Raw genomic sequence first — 24,158 nt, forward strand, 5'->3', positions numbered from 1 at the left:
GTTGCGAGGCGTGGGCTATGGATAGAGTTGTGCGCAGGAGGGTGGATGTGCTGGAAGTGAGATGTTTGAGGACAATATGTGGTGTGAGGTGGTTTGATCGAGTAAGTAATGTAAGGGTGAGAAAGATGTATGGAAATAAAAAGAGCGTGGTTGAGAGAGCAGAAGAGGGTGTTTTGAAATGGTTTGGTCACATGGAGAGAATGAGTGAGGAAAGATTGACCAAGAGGATATATGTGTCAGAGGTGGAGGGAACGAGGAGAAGTGGGAGACCAAATTGGAGGTGGAAAGATGGACTGAAAAAGATTTTGAGTGATCGGGGCCTGAACATGCAGGAGGGTGAAAGGCGTGCAAGGAATAGAGTGGATTGGAACGATGTGGTATACCGGTGTGGACGTGCTGTCAATGGATTGAACCAGGGCATGTGAAGCGTCTGGGGTAAAGCATGCAAAGTGTGTGGGGCCTGGATGTGGAAAGGGAGCTGTGGTTTCGGTGCATTATTATATGACAGCTAGAGAATGAGTGTGAACGAATGGGGCCTTTGGTGTTTTTCCTAGCGCTACCTCGCACACATGAGGGGGGGAGGGGGTTATTATTCCATGTGTGGCGAGGTGGCGATGGGAACAAATGAAGGCAGACAGTATAAATTATGTACATGTGTATATATGTATATGTCTGTGTGTGTATATATATGTGTACATTGAGATATATAGGTATGTATATTGTGCGTGTGGACATGTATGTATATACATGTGTATGTGGGCGGGTTGGGCCATTCTTTCGTCTGTTTCCTTGCGCTACCTCGCTAACGCGGGAGACAGAGACAAAGCAAAATGAAAATATATAAATAAATAAATATATATATATATATATATATATATATATATATATATATATATATATATATATATATATACATATATATATTACATCATTTTGCCTTGTCGCTGTCCCCCGCGTTAGCGAGGTAGCGCAAGGAAACAGACGAAAGAATGGCCTAACCCACCCACATACACATGTATATACATATACATCCACACACGCAAATATACATACCTATACATCTCAACGTATACATATATATACACACACAGACATATACATATATACACATGTACACATTTCATACTGTCTGCCTTTATTCATTTCCATCGGCACCTCACAACACATGAAATAACATCCCCCTCCCCCCCTCATGTGTGCGAGATAGCGCTAGGAAAAGACAACAAAGACCACGTTCGTTCACACTCAGTCTCTAGCTGTCATGTAATAATGTACCGAAACCACAGCTCCCTTCCCACATCCAGGCCCCACAGAACTTTCCATGGTTTACCCTAGACGCTTCACATGCCCTGGTTCAATCTATTGACAGCACGTCGACCCCGGTATACCACATCGTTCCAATTCACTCTATTCCTTGCACCCCTTTCACCCTCCTGCAAGTTCAGGCCCCGATCACTCAAAATCTTTTTCACTCCATCTTTCCACCTCCAATTTGGTCTTCTACTTCTCCTCGTTCCTTCCACCTCTGACACATATATCCTCTTGGTCAATCTTTCGTCACTCATTCTCTCCATGTGACCAAACCATTTCAAAACACCCTCTTCTGCTCTCTCAACCACACTCTTTTTATTACCGCACATCTCTCTTACCCTATTATTACTTACTCGATCAAACCACCTCACACCACATATTGTTCTCAAACATCTCATTTCCAGCTGGCGTAGGACGTCATTGTTACACAAATGTTGATGTAGTCATGTAGTCAAGACAGGAAACTGTTTTGAAAGTTTGCTAACGACAAAGCTACTCAGTTCATATAGACCTTCACTAATGATCACTTTACAGTCTTTTGTGTACTTGCATCGGAAGTAAGTTGGGAGACCATCATGAAAACAGTGACTGGACTAAGAACACAAACCCTTCGTCTGCGGTGAGCCTTTCAAACAAACAACTTGCCAAAGATACTGACTTGGTGTGCTCCAGGTCATGGCATTAGTTCTGTTTCCTCAAAGAAAAAAAAGTATTTACGTGTGTTGATATTATAAGATTGTTTTGTAATCTGGAAAAATACAGTAAATTATGTAACGATATAGTGAACATTTGTGAAAACGTTGTGCACGCTAGTTTGTCAAAGCCAAATCGATGAATAAATTTGTGTACTAAAGACTGTATTTCAGTGTAATGGAGCAAAGTATATTCAGAAGTTTGGTACGGCGATGGGTCACCCTCTTTCACCTAGTTGAGTAATTTGTACATGGATTTTTTTTAAACAAATTTACCAAGGGATATCTTACCCTCTAAGTCAATCGGTTTAGATATGCAGATGATGTTATTTGTGCTTTGCCCAACAAGTGAAAATTTATGAGCACTCCTCTTGCTTCTTAACAATCCGTACTTTTTATCAAATGTAATGTGAAAGTTGAAAACGAATCTACATTGCCACTTTCAGACTGATTGAGCCATTGGGTTGCAAACATATTTACATTTAGTCTTTAGAGAAAATCCTACCAATGTTTGTTCTTATATTCATCATCACTCAGCTCAACAAGATAGAACCAAACAATCATCATTCCAGTCGATGCTCCTCAAGGCATTACGTATTTGCAGTCCAGAAATTATTGATGAGCTTGAGAAGATATATACCTGACCGGATCCAAGTTAAGATATCTCTGATCTTTCATTGGTAGATCTCTTAATTTGGCAAACATTTTATAAAGTTAACCCCAAACTTCCCCTTGACACCAAGAATCTTTTAGTTTCTTCATTTAGTGAGAATCTTAACTTAGTTCGCAACCTACCCTGAGTCTTTAATGTGAATATAGACTTTAGCAATATCAATACTATTCACAACATCTCAATAAAAAAAACTCACCAGAAAAAAATCTGTGGGTTGTATGTACAGAATGTCATGTAGACAGGTGAGGATCTCAGACTTTAAGAACATAGATATTGTATAAGAACAGGACAAGATTCAAATGTTTTGTTTAATCATATTAGAAATTATGACTGTTTGTATTGATTGGAATAGTGCTAAGCCACTTATAGCTTAGAACTCCTTGACCAAGAGAAATACATCACTGTATCGTTTCTTAATAGACACATAAGGAAATGGAACATAAATCTTAGTAAGGGTCAATATGAACAGGATCTCTTTGCTATAGTCAAAATTTGTAAACGATTTCCTGATTTGACTACATCACAAATTGTATGACAGGCGCGGTGGTGCCAGACCAGATGACAACAAACCTCAAACACTTGTGTGCCAACGGATTCTTAGTTCCTCCTCTCTTACATGTCTACTGGCTGTTCTAAGTCTTCTATCTCATTCTTATATCTTCCCTGATGATGAAGTCACGAAAATGCACTCGGGACTTCTCCTGTTTCATCTTTCCTCGTGGTTATCAGTAAATATTAGATGAGGGGAATCACTGTGACCTGTTTCAATAAATGAATAAATAAATTCAAATATACATACACACACACACACACATATATATATATATATATATATATATATATATATATATATATATATATATATATATATATATATATATATATATATATGTGTGTGTGTGTGTGTGTGTGTGAGTAAATGTGAATAAGAGCAAGGCTATTAGATACAGTAGGGTTGAGGGTCAAGTCAACTGGAAGGTAAGTTTGAATGGAGAGAAACTGGATGAAGTAAAGTGTTTTAGATATCTGGGAGTGGACCTGGCAGCGGATGGAACCATGGAAGCGGAAGTGAATCATAGGGTGGGGGAGGGGGCGAAAATTCTGGGAGCCTTGAAGAATGTTTGGAAGTCGAGAACATTATCTCGGAAATCAAAAATGGGTATGTTTCAAGGAATAGTGGTTCTAACAATGTTGTATGGTTGCGAACCGTGGGCTATGGATAGAGTTGTGCACAGGAGGGTGGATGTGCTGGAAATGAGATGTTTGAGGACAATATGTGGTGTGAGGTGGTTTGATCGAGTAAGTAAGGTAAGGGTAAGAGAGATGTGTGGAAATAAAAAGAGTGTGGTTGAGAGAGCAGAAGAGGGTGTTTTGAAATGGTTTGGTCACATGGAGAGAATGAGTGAGGAAAGATTGACCAAGAGGATACATGTGTCAGAGGTGGAGGGAACTAGGAGAAGTAGGAGACCAAATTGGAGGTGGAAGGATGGCTTGAAAAAGATTTTGAGTGATCGGGGCCTGAACATACAGGAGGGCGAATGGCGTGCAAGGAATAGAGTGAATTGGAACGATGTGGTAAACCTGGGGTCGACGTGCTGTCAATGGATTGAACCAGGGCATGTGAAGCGTCTGGGGTAAACCATGGAAAGTTTTGTGGGGTCTGGATTTGGAAAGGGAGCTATGGTTTCGGTGCATTACACATGACAGGTAGAGTCTGTGTGTGGACGATTTCAAGAAACCTTCAAAATACTCAATCCATCTCCTTCTCACATCACCACTACTTGTTATAACCTCCCCATTAGCCCCCTTCGCCGATGTTCCCATTTGCTCTCTTGTCTTACGCACTTTATTTACCTCCTTCTAAAACATCTTTTCATCTCCCTAAAATCTAATGATAGTTTCTCATCCCAACTCTCATTTGCTCTCTTTTTCACCAGTTGTACCTTTCCCTTGACCTCCTGCCTCCTTCTTTTATACATCCTATATATGAATATATATATGAATATATATATATATATATATATATATATATATATATATATATATATATATATATATATATATATATATATATATATATATATATTATATTATCCCTGGGGATAGGGGAGAAAGAATACTTCCCACGTATTCCCTGCGTGTCGTAGAAGGCGACTAAATGGGAAGGGAGCCGGGGGCTGGAAATCCTCCCCTCTAGTTTTTTTTTTTTTAATTTTCCAAAAGAAGGAACAGAGAAGGGGGCCAGGTGAGGATATTCCCCCAAAGGCCCAGTCCTCTGTTCTTAACGCTACCTCGCTATCGCGGGAAATGGCGAATAGTATGAAAAGAAAAAAAAAAAATATATATATATATATATATATATATATATATATATATATATATATATATATATATATATATATATATATAAGTTCAGCAGATAAATATTTCCTAATCGAGCGTAAAACTCTTCCGTTCATAATTAGATATGCTAACGTGTAAAATATGCAGCTAAGAACAACTGGACAGTTCTACCGTAAACCTTATTAACCATATTTAAAAGCACAGCCATCGATACCTCATTGTTCCTCTTCGGTACCTCATTATCCTTCATCTGTACCTCATTGCTCCTCATCGGTACCCTATTATTCTTCATCGGTACCTCATTATTCCTCATCTGTACCTCATTATTCCTCATCTGTACCTCATTGCTCCTCATCGATACCTCATTATTCCTCATCTGTACCTCATTGCTCCTCATCGATACCTCATTATTCCTCATCGATACCTCATTATTCCTCATCGGTACCTCATTATTCTTCATCGGGTTACTTCCTCGGGACAGATTCCAGTGTCTGACGAGCTTACTGAGGCCAGCACAGAGCAGCTCGCTGCCCACATCATCGTCGGGAGCGTGGTTCATAATAAGGTCTGGCAAGAATAATACCGCAGTTCGTTCGCTCGTAGTGATCACCCGAGTCGTTCATGAATGCGTGTCATGGCTGAGTGTGCGACCACCCCAGGACGCGCGCACTCGTGAGCAACTTGGGCGGTCATAAGTCACGTTGCGATGCATTTTGGATCAGGTAGGATTGCTAGCGGTTGTCACTGTTTATTCTCTATCGATTAATCACGCCACGTTGAGCTTTTGTGATCACTAATTTTCAGGGAACATTTTAGTCTCGAAGCTTTGACCACATTTTCTGATGATGGTGTGTGGGATTACTGTCTCCTAAGCCATGAAACACGCAATGTTTATCCAAGCCCTGGTGATTGTTTTCTGATTAGGACTGCGTTTTCCAAGCAACAGATCCATTGATCATTTTTTTTTTTTTTTTTTTTATACTTTGTCGCTGTCTCCCGCGTTTGCGAGGTAGCGCAAGGAAACAGACGAAAGAAATGGCCCAACCCCCCCCCCCCATACACATGTATATACATACGTCCACACACGCAAATATACATACCTACACAGCTTTCCATGGTTTACCCCAAACGCCTCACACGCCCTGATTCAATCCACCGACAGCACGTCAACCCCGGTATACCACATCGCTCCAATTCACCCTACTCCTTGCCCTCCTTTCACCCTCCTGCATGTTCAGGCCCCGATCACACAAAATCTCCTTCACTCCACTCCATTGATCATATGGGTATATAATTTTTTCATTTTATACTTGATCGCCGTTTCCCGCGTTAGCGCCAGGTGATAGACGAAGAAAGACACATCCACTTACATTCACATATATACACATATACGAACATACACGTAAATATACATACGCAACCACATATATATATATATATATATATATATATATATATATATATATATATATATATATATATATATATATATATATATATATCATTATCATAAATAGATAATAATAATAAATATATTTTGCTTTGTCGCTGTCTCCCGCGTTCGCGAGGTAGCGCAAGGAAACAGACGAAAGAAATGGCCCAACCCACCCCCATACACATGTATATACATACACGTCCCCACACGCAAATATACATACCCATACATCTCAATGTACACATATATATACACACACAGACATATACATATATACACATGCACACAATTCACACTGTCTGCCTTTATTCATTCCCATCGCCACCTCGCCACACATGGAATAACATCCCCCTCTCCTCTCATGTGTGCGAGGTAGCGCTAGGAAAAGACAACAAAGGCCCCATTCGTTCACACTCAGTCTCTAGCTGTCATGCAATAATGCCCGAAGCTACAGCTCCCTTTCCACATCCTGGCCCCACAGAACTTTCCATGGTTTACCCCAGACGCTTCACATATATACATATATTCATTCATCTATTTATCTATTCATTGTTTTATTTTATTTATTAAACTTTGTCGTTGTCTCCTGCGTTAGCGAGGTAACGCAAGGAAACAGACGAATGAATGGGCCGATCCATCCATATACACATGTGTATACATAAACACCCACACACGCACATATAAATACCTACACATTTCAACGTATACATACAAATACATACACAGACATATACATACATACATACATATATAAATATTCATACGTGCTGCCTTTATCCATTTCCATCGCCACGTCGCCACACAAAATGGCACCCCCGTAACCCTCCGCGCGAGCGCGAGATAGCGCTAGACAAAGACAACAAAGGCCACATTCGTTCACACTCAGTCTCTAGCTGTCATGTATAATGCACCGAAACCACAGCTCCCTTTCCACATCCAGGCCCCATAAAACTTTCCATGGTTTACCCCAGACGCTTCACATGCCCTGGTTCAATCCATTGACAGCACGTCAACCTTGGTATACCACATCGTTCCAATTCACTCTATTCCATGCACACCGTTCAGGCCCCGATCGCTCGTATTAAGGTCTGTTAGGCCCCGATCGCTCAAAATCTTTTTCACTCCATCCTTCCACCTCCAATTTGGTCTCCCACTTCTCGTTTCCTCTACTCTGACATATATCTTCTTTCTCCATCTTTCCTCACTCATTCTCTCCATGTGACCAAACCATTTCAATACACCCTCTTCTGCTTTCTCAACCACACTCTTTTAACTACCACACATCTCTCTTACCCGTTCATTACTTACTCGATCAAATCACCTCACACTACATATTGTCCTCATTTCCAACACATCCACCGTCATCCGCACAACCCTATCTATAGCCCACGCCTCGCAACCATTGTTGGAACCATTGTTCCTTCAAACATCCCCGTTTTTGCTTTCTCCCCTATCCCTGGGGATAGGGGAGAAAGAATACTTCCCACGCATTCCCCGCGTGTCGTAGAAGGCGACTAAAGGGGTCAGGAGCAGTGTGCTTGAAACCCTCCCCTCCTTGTATTTTAACTTTTTAAAAGAGGAAACAGAAGAAGGAGTCACGTGGGGGGGTGCTCATCCTCCTCGAAGGCTCTGATTCGAGTGTACAAATGTGTGTGGATGTCACCAAGACGAGAAAAAAGGAGAGATGATTAGTATTTTTGAGGCTAGAAACCTGGATGTTTTGACTCTGTGTGAAACGAAGCTCAAGGTTAGAGGGGAAGAGTGATTTGGGAATGTCTTGGGAGTAAAGTCAGGGTTTGGTGAGAGGAAAAGAAGAAAGGAAGGAGTAGCACTACTCCTGAAACAGGAGTTGTGGGAGTATGTGGTAAAGTTTAAGAAAGTAAACTCTAGATTGATATGGGTAAAACTAAAAGTGGATGGAGAGAGATGGGCGATTATTGGTACCTATGCACCTGGTCGTGAGAAGAAAGATCATGAGAGGCAAGTGTTTTGAGAGCACCTGCGTGAGTGTTTTGAAATGGTTTGGTCACATGGAGAGAATGAGTGAGGAAAGATTGAAAAGTGGATATATGTGACAGAGGTGGATGGAACGAGGAGAGAAGTGGGAGACCATATTGGAGGTGGAAAGATGGAGTGAAAAAGATTAGAGGGACTGAACATGCAGGAGGGTGAAAGGCGTGCAGGGAATAGAGTGAATTGGAACGATGTGGTATACCGGGGTCGACGTGCTGTCAATGGATTGAACCAGGGCATGTGAAGCGTTTTGGGGTAAACCATAGAAAGTTTTGTGGGGCCTGGATGTGGAAAGGGAGCTGTGGTTTCGGTGCATTATACATGACAGCTAGAGACTGAGTGTGAACGAATGTGGCCTTTGTTGTCTTTTCCTAGTGCTACCTCGGGCACATGCGGGGGGAGAGGGTCGTCATTTCATGTGTGGCGGGGTGGCGACGGGAATGTATAAGGGCAGACAGTATGAATTATGTACATGTGTTTATATGTATATGTCTCTGTGTGTATATATATGTATACGTTGAGATATACAGGTATGTATATGTGCGTGTGCCGACGTGTATGTGTATGTGGTTGGGTTGGGCCATTCTTTTGTCTCTTTCCTTGCGCTACCTCGCTAACGCGGGAGTCAGCGACAAAGTATAATGTAACGATATATATATATATATATATATATATATATATATATATATATATATATATATATATATATATATATATATATACCCGTGTAAACATTCATACTTGCTTGTCTTCAACCATTCCGGACGCCATCTTGCTCCACAATAAACACCACAAATGCATGAAGGAAATGAAAGAAGATAACACGAGTTCTCTTCCTCCCTACACCCGATCGCCATCCCCTGCGTCAGCAAGGTAGTGCCATGAACTAGACGAAAAATCCCACATTCGTTCACACTCAGTACTTAGCTGTTATGTGCAATGCATCGAAACCACAGCTCCCTTCCCACATCCAGGCCCAACAGATCTTTATTTGGTTTACCCCAGGCGTTTCCCATCACCTGTTTCAGTCTATTGACTGCTCGTCGACCCCTGTATGCCACATCGCTCTAATTCACTCTATTCCTTGCACGTCTCTCACCCTCCTGTATATTCAGGCCTTGATCACTCAAAATCTTTTTCACTCCATCCTTCCACCTCAAATTTGGTCCCCCGCTTCCATTGTCCCCTTCACATCTGACACATATATCCTCTTTGCCAACCTTTCCTCATTCATTCTCTCCATATGTCCAAACCATTTTAACACACCCTCTTCTGCTCTTTCAACCATGCTCTTTTTATTACCACACATCTCTCTTACCTTTCGTTACTTACTCGATCAAACCAACTCACACCGCAAATTGTCCTCAAACATTTCATTTCCAATACATCCCCCCTCCTCCGTACAACCCTATCTATAGCCCATACCTCACAACTATATGATATTGTTGGAAATACTTATTTCTTAAAACATACCCATTTTTGCTCTCTGAGATAACGTTCTCGCCTTCCACACATTCTTCATCGCTCCCAGAACCTTCGCCCCCTCCCCCACCTTGTGACTCACTTCTGCTTCCATGGTTCCATTTGTTGCCAAGTCAATTCCCAGATATCTAAAGCTCTTCACCTCGCCCAATTTTTATCTATTCAAATTTACATCACAATTAACTTGTCCCTCAACCCTACTGAGCTTAATAACCTTGCTCTTATTTACATTTACACTCAACTTTCTCCTTTCTCACACTTTTCGATATTCAGTCACCAACTTCTGAAGTTTCCCACTTGAATCAGCCACCAGTGCTGAATCATCGGCGAACAGCAACTGACTCACTTCCGAAGCCATCTCATCCCCAACAGACTGCATACTCACCCCTCTCTCCAAAGCTCTTGCATTCACCTCTCTAACCACCCCATCCCTAAACAAATTAAAGAACCATGGAGACATCACACACCCCACATGCCTTACAGCCTTGATAAAAACCTTTCACTGCTTCTAGCAGCTTGCCTCCCACACAATATACTCTTAAAACCTTCCATCTCTATCAACCCTTTCATATGTCTTCTCCAAATCATGAATGCCACATATATACTGAAAATGTCATTTGGAAATATCTACTTTTCCAAATACTAGGATTCCATGATTCATACATACCCTGAAAATTCTTACCAACCAATCAACAACATAGTCACACTCTTTCTTAATTAGATTTAACGGCAATACCATCCACTCTCGCCACCTTGCCACATCTCACCTTACGTAAGACTTTCAACAACTCCTCTCTCCTCACCAAACCATTCTCGAGGACTCCCTTACTTCGCTTACCGTCCATACCCACACACCTTACACTTCTTTCAGAAATCTCGCTCCTTCTTCTCACTTCATCACTGCCTGTTACCACTTCCCCTTCTATACGTTTCCTGACCTTGATGATAAAAAGAATGTTGGTTCAAATGTAAGGAGTTCTGTTATAGCCCTTTACATACACGGTATGAATGTTTTACACAGTCGCATTAGGACCTTCTTCTATCCTGGGTCGCTCAGTCTCCCATCCCTTCATCACGGTAGACAAAGGACGACTGTCTATTTACAGCTGTCCTAGGCATTAAAGTTTTTCTCACAGGATGTTTTTCTAATGAAGCTCGCCATTATCCCCTACTATTCACTCTCTGTCCTGTAAGAAGGAATGTTACGCCATACATGATGGATGGGATCTTCACCAAATTCCTTTGGACTTGCCGACCAAAGATATTTAGTCGGTAACATTGGAATACCTTGCTGAATATTCAGTCCCTAACATAGGAATACATTACTAGATATTTCGTGCCATATGAATACCTTGCTGAATATTTATTTCGCTGACATAGGAATACCTTGCTGAATAATTCCTTTTCCATAGACATGAAGATAATTAATCTGATATTAATCAGCACATATTGTCTCCTTAACTATTCTCGTGGGACTCTGGTAACAGGTTAGGGACGATGTCGACCCGCAAGTCCTCCTCACACTCACACACACACAGAGTATCCTGAGGTTGATTCCCTGCTTGGTAATGATCATAATGAGACCGTCTTACGCTTTCTCCCATCCTAATTACTACACATTTGCTTAGGTTGATCATCATCATCATCATCCACGAGGCAGAATAGATTTAGAGTGTTCTTATATCCCCTTCTAAGGTGATGCAATCTCCTGCACTTTTTACATTTCTCATGACCTTGGCATTATCTGCACTCATGTTGAGGTAAGATTCCATACCTTCAGAAGATGTGTGCGTGCGTTTGTGTGTGTGCGTGTGTGTGTGTGTGTGTGTGTGTGTGTGTGTGTGTGTGTGTGTGTATGTGCGTGTGTGAGTGTGTGTGTGCGTGTGTGTGTGTGTGTGTGTGTGTGTGTGTGTGTGTGTGTGTGTGTGTGTGTGTGTGTAGTGTGTGTGTGAATGTGTGTGTGTGTGTGTGTGTGTGTGTGTGTGTGTGTGTGTGTGTGTGTGTGTGTGGTTATGTGTGTGTGTGTGTGTGTGTGTGTGTGTGTGTGTGTGTGTGTGTGTGTGTGTGTGTGTGTGTGTGAGTGTGTGTGTCTGGTTATGTGTGTGTGTGTGTGTGTGTGTGTGTGTGTGTGTGTGTGTGTGTGTGTGTGTGTGTGTATGTGTGTGTGTGTGTGTGTGTGTGTGTGTGTGTGTGTGTGTTGTGTGTGTGTGTGTGTGTGTGTGTGTGTGTGTGTGTGTGTGTGTGTGTGTGTGTGTGTGTGTGTATTTGACCGAGCGCAAATTATTCCTTGCTCTAGATAAGGAGGGTGGAAGTTATTAGAGCCAGGTAAGGAAGGTGGAGGTCATGAGAGCCAGGTAAGGAGGGTAGAGGTCATGTGAGCCAGGTAAGGAAGGTGGAGGTCATGAGAGCCAGGTAAGGAAGGTGGAGGTCATGTGAGCCAGGTAAGGAAGGTGGAGGTCATGTGAGCCATGTAAGGAGGGTGGAGGTCATGCGAGCCAGGTAGGGAGGATGGAGGTCATGTGAGCCAGGTAAGGAGGGTGGAGGTCATGAGAGCCAGGTAAGGAAGGTGGAGGTCATGTGAGCCAGGTAAGGAAGGTGGAGGTCATGTGAGCCAGGTAAGGAAGGTGGAGGTCATGTGAGCCAGGTAAGGAGGGTAGAGGTCATGTGAGCCAGGTAAGGAGGGTGGAGGTCATGAGAGCCAGGTAAGGAAGGTGGAGGTCATGTGAGCCAGGTAAGGAAGGTGGAGGTCATGAGAGCCAGGTAAGGAGGGTGGAGGTCCTGTGAGCCAGGTAAGGAGGGTAGAGGTCATGTGAGCCAGGTAAGGAGGGTGGAGGTCATGAGAGCCAGGTAAGGAAGGTGGAGGTCATGTGAGCCAGGTAAGGAAAGGTGGAGGTCATGAGAGCCAGGTAAGGAGGGTGGAGGTCTCGAAGGCTAGGCATGACAAAGGAAGACGTCAGGAGACACAGCATTAAGGAGACGAGCCGAGCCTACCATGGACTAGGCCTCCCTAATAACAGCAATGACCCTTACTCAATTATGGATTCGTGCGTGATGAGGCTTGAGGACTCCTGGTATAATTAGGCCACTGTGTTATCTCCCGCTGATCACCTTCACGTACAGTGAGAGTCGTCATGACATCTTCCACGATCAGTATACCACTCGTCCTTCGTCCATACTCCCTCAAGTGTGTTGTAACACAGAGTATTGGAAGAAGCTTGACCAAACTTTAAGAAGTCAATTGCTAAGTAAAGATGTGTCTAGTGACCATGATACAAGGTGGTCTTGCCTAATGTATGGGACTGAGTTGATATCGGAAAAAACCTTCATGCATGTGTGTACGTATGTGTAATATACGCACACATGATATATATATATATATATATATATATATATATATATATATATATATATATATATATATATATATATGTGTGGATCAGGTGTTTGCTTTGAAGAATGTATGCGAGAAATACTTAGAAAAGCAAATGGATTTGTATGTAGCATTTATGGATCTGGAGAAGGCATATGATAGAGTTGATAGAGATGCTCTGTGGAAGGTATTAAGAATATATGGTGTGGGAGGCAAGTTGTTAGAAGCAGTGAAAAGTTTTTATCGAGGATGTAAGGCATGTGTACGTGTAGGAAGAGAGGAAAGTGATTGGTTCTCAGTGAATGTAGGTTTGCGGCAGGGGTGTGTGATGTCTCCATGGTTGTTTAATTTGTTTATGGATGGGGTTGTTAGGGAGGTAAATGCAAGAGTCTGGAAAGAGGGGCAAGTATGAAGTCTGTTGGGGATGAGAGAGCTTGGGAAGTGAGTCAGTTGTTGTTCGCTGATGATACAGCGCTGGTGGCGGATTCATGTGAGAAACTGCAGAAGCTGGTGACGGAGTTTGGTAAAGTGTGTGGAAGAAGAAAGTTAAGAGTAAATGTGAATAAGAGCAAGGTTATTAGGTACAGTAGGGTTGAGGGTCAAGTCAATTGGGAGGTGAGTTTGAATGGAGAAAAACTGGAGGTAGTGAAGTGTTTTAGATATCTGGGAGTGGATCTGTCAGCGGATGGAACCATGGAAGCGGAAGTGGATCATAGGGTGGGGGAGGGGGCGAAAATTTTGGGAGCCTTGAAAAATGTGTGGAAGTCGAGAACATTATCCCGGAAAGCAAAAATGGGTATGTTTGAAGGAATAGTAGTTCCAACAATGCTGTATGGTTGCGAGGCGTGGGCTATAGATAGAGTTGTGCGCAGGAGGATGGATGTGCTGGAAATGAGATGTTTGAGGACAATGTGTGGTGTGAGGTGGTTTGATCGAGTAAGTAACGTAAGGGTAAGAGAGATGTGTGGAAATAAAAAGAGCGTGGTTGAGAGAGCAGAAGAGGGTGTTTTGAAATGGTTTGGGCACATGGAGAGAATGAGTGAGGAAAGATTGACCAAGAGGATATATGTGTCGGAGGTGGAGGGAACGAGGAGAAGAGGGAGACCAAATTGGAGGTGGAAAGATGGAGTGAAAAGGATTTTGTGTGATCGGGGCCTGAACATGCAGGAGGGTGAAAGGAGGGCAAGGAATAGAGTGAATTGGAGCGATGTGGTATACAGGGGTTGACGTGCTGTCAGTGATTGAATCAAGGCATGTGAAGCGTCCGGGGTAAACCATGGAAAGCTGTGTAGGTATGAATATTTGCGTGTGTGGACGTGTGTATGTACATGTGTATGGGGGGGGGTTGGGCCATTTCTTTCGTCTGTTTCCTTGCGCTACCTCGCAAACGCGGGAGACAGCGACAAAAAAAAAAAAAAAAAAAAAAAAAAATATATATATATATATATATATATATATATATATATATATATATATATATATATATATATATATATATATATAAGTATGTGAGAAATACTTAGAAGAGCAAATGGATTTGTATGTAGCATTTATGGATCTGGAGAAGACATATGATAGAGTTGATAGAGATGCTCTGTGGAAGGTATCAAGAGTATATGGTGTGGGAGGAAAGTTGTTAGAAGCAGTGAAAAATTTTTATCGAGGATGTAAGGCATGTGTACGTGTAGGAAGAGAGGAAAGTGATTGGTTCTCAGTGAATGTAGGTTTGCGGCAGGGGTGTGTGATGTCTCCATGGTTGTTTAATTTGTTTATGGATGGGGTTGTTAGGGAGGTAAATGCAAGAGTTTTGCAAAGAGGGGCAAGTATGAAGTCTGTTGGGGATGAGAGAGCTTGGGAAGTGAGTCAGTTGTTGTTCGCTGATGATACAGGGCTGGTGGCTGATTCATGTGAGAAACTGCAGAAGCTGGTGACTGAGTTTGGTAAAGTGTGTGGAAGAAGAAAGTTAAGAGTAAATGTGAATAAGAGCAAGGTTATTAGGTACAGTAGGGTTGAGGGTCAAGTCAATTGGGAGGTGAGTTTGAATGGAGAAAAACTGGAGGAAGTGAAGTGTTTTAGATATCTGGGAGTGGATCTGGCAGCGGATGGAACCATGGAAGCGGAAGTGGATCATAGGGTAGGGGAGGGGGCGAAAATTCTGGGGGCCTTGAAGAATGTGTGGAAGTCGAGAACATTATCTCGGAAAGCAAAAATGGGTATGTTTGAAGGAATAGTGGTTCCAACAATGTTGTATGGTTGCGAGGCGTGGGCTATGGATAGAGTTGTGCGCAGGAGGATGGATGTGCTGGAAATGAGATGTTTGAGGACAATGTGTGGTGTGAGGTGGTTTGATCGAGTGAGTAACGTAAGGGTAAGAGAGATGTGTGGAAATAAAAAGAGCGTGGTTGAGAGAGCAGAAGAGAGTGTTTTGAAGTGGTTTGGGCACATGGAGAGGATGAGTGAGGAAAGATTGACCAAGAGGATATATGTGTCGGAGGTGGAGGGAGCAAGGAGAAGAGGGAGACCAAATTGGAGGTGGAAAGATGGAGTGAAAAAGATTTTGTGTGATCGGGGCCTGAACATGCAGGAGGGTGAAAGGAGGGCAAGGAATAGAGTGAATTGGAGCGATTTGGTATACCGGGGTTGACTTGCTGTCAGTGGATTGAATCAAGGCATGTGAAGCGTCTGGGGTAAACCATGGAAAGCTGTGTAGGTATGTATATTTGCGTGTGTGGACGTATGTATATACATGTGTATGGGGGGGGGGGGTTGGGCCATTTCTTTCGTCTGTTCCCTTGCGCTACCTCGCAAACGCGGGAGACAGCGACAAAGTATGAAAAAAAAAGAAGAAATATATATATATATATATATATATATATATATATATATATATATATATATATATATATATATATATGATGTCTCCATGGTTGTTTAATTTGTTTATGGATGGGGTTGTTAGGGAGGTAAATGCAAGAGTTTTGCAAAGAGGGGCAAGTATGAAGTCTGTTGGGGATGAGAGAGCTTGTGAAGTGAGTCAGTTGTTGTTCGCTGATGATACAGCGCTGGTGGCTGATTCATGTGAGAAACTGCAGAAGCTGGTGACTGAGTTTGGTAAAGTGTGTGGAAGAAGAAAGTTAAGAGTAAATGTGAATAAGAGCAAGGTTATTAGGTACAGTAGGGTTGAGGGTCAAGTCAATTGGGAGGTGAGTTTGAATGGAGAAAAACTGGAGGAAGTGAAGTGTTTTAGATATCTGGGAGTGGATCTGGCAGCGGATGGAACCATGGAAGCGGAAGTGGATCATAGGGTGGGGGAGGGGGCGAAAATTCTGGGGGCCTTGAAGAATGTGTGGAAGTCGAGAACATTATCTCGGAAAGCAAAAATGGGTATGTTTGAAAAAATAGTGGTTCCAACAATGTTGTATGGTTGCGAGGCGTGGGCTATGGATAGAGTTGTGCGCAGGAGGATGGATGTGCTGGAAATGAGATGTTTGAGGACAATGTGTGGTGTGAGGTGGTTTGATCGAGTGAGTAACGTAAGGGTAAGAGAGATGTGTGGAAATAAAAAGAGCGTGGTTGAGAGAGCAGAAGAGGGTGTTTTGAAGTGGTTTGGGCACATGGAGAGAATGAGTGAGGAAAGATTGACCAAGAGGATATATGTGTCGGAGGTGGAGGGAACGAGGAGAAGAGGGAGACCAAATTGGAGGGAGACCAAAGATGGAGTGAAAAAGATTTTGTGTGATCGGGGCCTGAACATGCAGGAGGGTGAAAGGAGGGCAAGGAATAGAGTGAATTGGAGCGATGTGGTATACCGGGGTTGACGTGCTGTCATTGGATTGAATCAAGGCATGTGAAGCGTCTGGGGTAAACCATGGAAAGCTGTGTAGGTATGTATATTTGCGTGTGTGGACGTATGTATGTACATGTGTGTGGGGGGGGGTTGGGCCATTTCTTTCGTCTGTTTCCTTGCGCTACCTCGCAAACGCGGGAGACAGCGACAAAGTATAATAAAAATAAAATGTATATATATATATATATATATATATATATATATATATATATATATATATATATATATATATATATATATATATATATGTGGGGGATAGGGGAGAAAAAATACTGCCCACGCATTCCTCACGTGTCGTAGAAGGCGACTAAAGGGCTCGGGAACGGGGGGCTAGAAACCCTCCCCTCCTTGTATTTTAACTTTCTATAAGGGGAAACAGAAGAAGGAGTCACGCGGGGAGTGCTCATCCTCCTCGAAGGCTCAGATTGGGGTGTCAAAATGTGTGTGGATGTAACCAAGATGAGAAAAAAGGAGATATAGGTAGTATTTGATAGAGTGTAAGAAAGTAAACTCTAGATTGATATGGGTAAAACTGAAAGTGGATGGAGAGAGATGGGTGATTATTGGTGCATATGCACCTGGGCATGAGAAGAAAGATCATGAGAGGCAAGTGTTTTGGGAGCAGTTGAGTGAGTGTGTTAGTAGTTTTGATGCACGAGACCGGGTTATAGTGATGGGTGATTTGAATACAAACGTGAGCAATGTGGCAGTTGAGGGAATAATTGGTGTACATGGGGTGTTCAGTATCGTGAATGGAAATGGTGAAGAGCTTGTAGATTTGTATGCTGAAAAAGGGCTGGTGATTGGGAATACCTGGTTTAAAAAGAGACATATACATAAGTATACGTATGTGAGTAGGAAAGACGGCCAGAGAGCATTACTGGATTATGGATGTTAATGTGCTGAGAGGTGCAACTGTCTGATCATTATCTTGTAGAGGCGAAGGCGAAGATTTGTTGAGGTTTTCAGAAAAGACGAGAGAATATTGGGGTGAAGAGAGTTTTGAGAGTAAGTGAGTTTGGGAAGGAGACTTGTGTGAGGAAGTACCAGGAGAGACTGAGTGCAGAATGGAAAAAGGTGAGAGCAAAGGGCGTAAGGGGAGTGGGGGAGGAATGGGATGTATTTAGGGAAGCAGTGATGGCTTGCGCAAAAGACGATTGTGGCATGAGAAGCGTGGGAGGTGGTCAGATTAGAAAGGTTGTGAGTGGTGGGATGAAGAAGTAAGATTATTAGTGAAAGCGAAGAGAAAGGCATTTGGACGAATTTTGCAGGGAATTAGTGCAAATGATTGGGAGATGTATAAAAGAAAGAGGCAGAAGGTCAAGACAAAGGTGCAAAAGGTGAAAAAGAGGGCAAATGAAAGTTGGGGTGAAAGAGTATCATTGAGTTTTAGGGAGGATAGAATGATGTTTTGGAAGGAGGTAAATAAAGTGCGTAAGACATGGGAACAAATGGGGACATCGGTGAAGGGGGCAAATAGGGAGGAAATAACAAGTAGTGGTGATGTGAGGAGATGGAGTGAGTATCTTGAAGGTTTGTTGAATGTGTTAGTTGATAGAGTGGCAGATATAGGGTGTTTTGCTCGAGGTGGTGTGCGAAGTGGGAGGGTTAGGGACAATGATTTGGTAAACAGCGAGGCGGTAGTAAAAGCTTTGCGGAAGATGAAAGCCGGCAAGGCAGCAGGTTTGGATGGTATTGCAGTGAAATCTATTAAAAAAGGGGGTGACTGTGTTGTTGACTGGTTGGTAAGGATATTTAATATATGGATGACTCAAGGTGAGGTGCCTGAGGATTGGCGGAATGCATGCATAGTGCTATGGTACAAAGGCAAAGGGGATAAAGGTGAGTGCTCAAATTACAGAGATATAAGTTTTGTATTCCTGGGAAATTATATGGGAAGGTATTCAGTGAGAGGGTGAAAGCATGTACACAGCATCAGATTGGGGAAGGGCAGTGTGGTTTCAGAAGTGGTAGACGATGTGTAGATCAGGTGTTTGCTTTGAAGAATATATGTGAGAAATACTTAGGAAAGCAAAAGGATTTGTATGTAGCATTTATGGATCTGTAGAAGGCATCTGATAGAGTTGATAGAGATGCTCTGTGGAAGGTATTAAGAATATATTGTATGGGAGAAAAGTTGCTAGAAGCAGTGAAAAGTACTCAAATTACAGAGGTATAAATTTGTTGAGTATTCCTGGGAAATCATATGGGAGGGTATTCATTGAGAGGGTGAAAGCATGTACAGAGCATCAGGTTGGGGAAGAGCAGTGTGGTTTCAGAAGTGGTAGAGGATGTGTAGATCAGGTGTTTGCTTTGAAGAATGTATGTGAGAAATACTTTGAAAAGGAAATGGATTTGTATGTAGCATTTATGGATCTGGAGAAGGCATATGGTAGTTAGAGATGCTCTGTGGAAGGTATTAAGAATATATGGTGTGGGAGGTAAGATGTTAGAAGCAGTGAAAAGTTTTTATCGAGGATGTAAGGCATGTGTTCGAGTAGGAAGAGAGGAAGGTGATTGGTTCTCAGTTAATGTTGGTTTGCGGCAGGGGTGCGTGATGTCTCCATGGTTGTTTAATTTGCTTATGGATGGGGTTGTCAGGGAGGTGAATGCAAGAGTTTTGGAGAGAGGGGCAAGTATGCAGTCTGTTGTGGATGCGAGAGCTTGGGAAGTGAGTCAGTTGTTGTTCGCTGATGATACAGCTTTGGTGGCTGATTCTTGTGAGAAACTGCAGAAGCTGGTGACCGAGTTTGGTAAAGTGTGTGAAAGAAGAAAGCTGAGAGTAAATGTGAATAAGAGTAAGGTTATTAAGTACAGTAGGGTTGAAGGACAAGTCAATTGGGAGGTAAGTTTTAATAGAGAAAAACTGGAGGAAGTGAAGTGTTTTAGATATCTGTGAGTGGATTTGGCAGCGAATGAAACCATGGAAGTGAGTCATAGGGTGGGGAAGGGGCGAAGGTTCTGGGAGCGTTGAAGAATGTGTGGAGGGCGAGAACCTTATCTCGGAGAGCAAGAATGGGTATGTTTGAAGGAATAGTGGTTCTAGCAATGTTATATGGTTGCGAGGCATGGGCTATAGATAGGGATGTGTGGAGGAGGGTGGATGTGTTGGAAATGAGATGTTTGAGGACAATATGTGGTGTGAGGTGGTTTGATCGAGTGAGTAATAAAAGGGTAAGAGAGACGTGTGGAAATAAAAAGAGTGTGGTTGAGAGAGCAGAAGCGGGTGTATTGAAATGGTTTGGTCACATGGAGAGAATGAGTGAGGAAAGATTGACAAAGAGGATATATGTGTCAGAGGTGGAGGGAATGAGGAGAAGTGGGAGATCAAATTGGAGGTGGAAGGATAGAGTGAAAAAGATTTTGAGGAATTGGGGCCTGAACATACAGGAGGGTGAAAGGCGTGCGAGGAATTGAGTGAATTGGAACGATGTGGTATACCGGTGTGGACGTGCTGTCAATGGATTGAACCAGGGCATTTGAAGCGTCTGGGGTAAACCGTTTAAAGTTTTGTGATACCCGGATTTGGAAAGGGAGCTGTAGTTTCGGTGCTTTATACATGACAGCTAGAGACTGAATGTGAACGAATGTGGCCTTTGTTGTCTATTCCTAGCGCTACCTCGTGCACAAGGGGTAGCGGCGGGGGTGGGGTGGGAGGTAGCCATATAATGTGTGGCGGGGTGGCGACGAGAAGGGATGGAGGCAGTATGTATGAATATGTACACGAGTATATATGTTTAGGTCTGTGTATGTATACGTATGTATACGTTGAAATGTATAGGTATGTATGTGTTTATGTGTGGGCGTTTATGTATATACATGTGTAAGTTGGTGGGTTGGGCCATTCTTTCGTCTGTTTCCTTGCGTTACCTCGCAAACTCGGGAGACAGCGACAACGTATGATAAAAAGATAATTGATATTCACCATTTTCCGTCTTCGTGAGGTAGAGACAGGAACAAATGACTGAGCCTAACGGGAGAAAAATCCTCAATTCGCCCGCGTCTCTGTGCCTTCTTTTGGAAAAGCAAAACATAAATGAAGGACTTCCTGACCCCATATCTCACCCATTTTAGTAGCCTTCTGCGACACGGAGGGATGATACATGGGCAGTATTTTTTCTCCGCTATCCTCACTGATGATGTTACAAGCACTTGTGACATCATCAGTACAATAATACCATCATTACAATAATACCATCAGCAAGACCTTAATGAATAGTAGGCCAAATCATGCAACAATTGGGAGTGTATACGCCGTTAGATGCAAGGCATGTGAATACATTTATGTACGCCAGGCTGGTAAAACTGTAACGGAGAGGTGTTATTGGCACCGACATTCAGTACGCAGGGATGACTACAAAAATGCGATCGCTAAACACTGTCGTGAAGATGATCACCCACATAGATCTTGAAAATCACGTTATTTCATACCCCTCTGCTGATTATGCCACACGTAACATCATTGAATCTGTCTTAATTGCTAATACTATGAAACTTGATTTGTCCCTAGGCGGTTTTAAGCCCATCCTAGCATTAACAAAATCGTTATGAGAGAATTGACACAACACGAAAACAAAAAAACGCTGTTCAAGACCCACCCAGCTGCCTAAGTCAACTACCCCAGCCACCTGACCCCCTTAATCACCCTCCCTTACAAAGGTTACGACCAGACAAAGCAGACAACAGTGCTTGGCCTAGAAAAATTGGTGTTAGACGGCGGGAATTAGCGTGATGATGGGATCTAAACATCTTTCTCAAGTACTGGCACCTAATGAGGTGGATTGTCTCCACGAAACATGTGCCATATGTATAGAAAAACTACATGTTAAATGAAATTGCATAAACTCCTACTGAAGTGCGATCTCACCTTCGTAATATCATCACGGACAAGTGTGATCATGATATGTACACACACACACAGACACAGACACACACACACACACACACACACACACACACACACACACACACACAAACACACAAATACACACATGCATATATATATATATATATATATATATATATATATATATATGTATATATATATATATATATATATATATATATATATATATATATATATATATATATATATACATCTATCTATTCATTTTTCATTATGCTCAGTCGCTGTTTCCCGCGTCAGCGAGGTAGTGCAAGGAAAAAGACGAGAAATGGCCCAAACCACCCACATACATATATATATATATATATATATATATATATATATATATATATATATATATATATATATATATATATATATATACATAAACGCTCATACACGCACATAACATAGATATGCATTTCAGCATATGCTTACACATACATACACAGACATACATATATACACATGTACATATTCATACTTGCTGCCTTCATCCATTCAGTCGCCACCCCGCCACATATGAAATATACACACACACACATATATATATATATATATATATATATATATATATATATATATATATATATATATATATATATATATATATATATATGTATTATATATACATACTATTCGCCGATTCCCGCCTTAGCGAGGTAGCTTTAAGAACGGAGGACTGAGCCTTTGATGGAATATCCTCACTTGGCCCCCTCTCTCTTCCCTCTTTTGGAAAGTCAAAAAACGAGAGGGGAGAATTCCCAGCCCCCGCTGGAAAGACATATATCATGAAAACCCAACGCGAAATAAATGATCGAGAAAGAATACAGTAGATTGATAAGATAATGAATAACAATAATGGCACTTCATCTGAAATACATTAAGACGTCACATATGATAATGTCAACAAACGCCATATTTCATCGTCGAGATTAAAATTCTACACTTCGTAACAAAATAATATCCTCACGTTAGAATCATACACTCATAAACAACTGGGCTGTTCCACTCAAGCCTAATCAAATTCCTCTAAGATCACAATGATTATGTCAATACCTTGTTAGTGATAGTGGGTTTGGTGCTGTAGGAAAGGAGGAGCTCCAGTATTAACAGACCGGTGTGGGATGAGCTACTGGCCAGCACAAAGCAGCAGCTCCCTCCCCATATTGGCTGGTCGTTGTCGTGAACGTAGTTACGTATCGCTGAGTAGTGGTGGTTTGGTAATTAAGCTGCTCGTTCGTACTGACCGCCGTCAACAGGGAACATTACTGGAAAAAATTTTTATATCCCCGGGTACAACTGATGGTTTTACTGACAGACATAATAGTTTCTTTAATGGTTTACTAATTTACACATCACATTAATGAAGTATAAAGGAAGACCGTCCTTATGTAAAATCCTTTTCAATGATTCTACTTCAGGTTTACACTCCGTAAGGAATTGACTAGATCATTATGTGAGTTTTATCTACAAGTTAACATTAAAGTAGTTTCTAAATCAAGGAATACAATTCAGTCTGAAGTTGTGATGCTTTGTATATCGGCAAGACGAAGCCACAAACCTCAGGCCGCGTCTTCACGAACATCTTGTACGGCCAGTACGAACTAATTACCGAATTACGAAACACCAAACTCATCAAACACTCATCTGTTACTACTGTGGTCTTACCCATGTCCCACATAAACAAACCCGCTCTAGGTACCAATGATATATAGACAGAGTTACTATGTAAATTTGCAGACATGTTTTCTGAGGTTTTGAGTTGAATTGTCTTGTTGTTTTGAAATGTGTATTTTGTCTCTGTTGAATTTGTTACGTAAGTCACGTTTTAATGTATTCAGATAAAGGTAGGACCGTCATTAAGTATCATTTATCCTTATTCGTTCTCGATTATTCATTTTTAATTGGGATTTCACGATATATATTCTTCGAGGAACATTTTACATTTACTGGTTTTAACAGAAACTCATAATGTAGATGATACATGCCTGTTATCTTTTCTTTCTTGGGTTCTGAGGATGGTATATGTAATGACTGAAACGTAAACCAATTATAACTAAAGATGTTCGTCCAAGCCTTAGTCATTCTTTTCCTATTACGACTG

At 41.9% G+C, this 24,158-nt stretch overlaps 1 protein-coding gene and 1 long non-coding RNA gene across 2 annotated transcripts in view; both read right to left on the reverse strand.

Moving 5' to 3' along the window:
* The window catches only part of LOC139750620 (uncharacterized), a 73,145-nt gene that overhangs the window by 45,202 nt on the left and 3,785 nt on the right, over positions 1–24,158 (reverse strand). The window lies entirely within an intron of this gene.
* Positions 2,971–23,172, reverse strand: LOC139750841 (uncharacterized). The gene is made up of 2 exons (XR_011713234.1): positions 23,111–23,172; positions 2,971–3,435 (listed from the first exon to the last, which is right to left on the reverse strand). It is a non-coding gene; the product is annotated as an uncharacterized lncRNA (long non-coding RNA).

Source organism: Panulirus ornatus, chromosome 10 (assembly GCF_036320965.1).
Source record: "Panulirus ornatus isolate Po-2019 chromosome 10, ASM3632096v1, whole genome shotgun sequence".
NCBI lineage: Eukaryota > Metazoa > Arthropoda > Malacostraca > Decapoda > Palinuridae > Panulirus > Panulirus ornatus.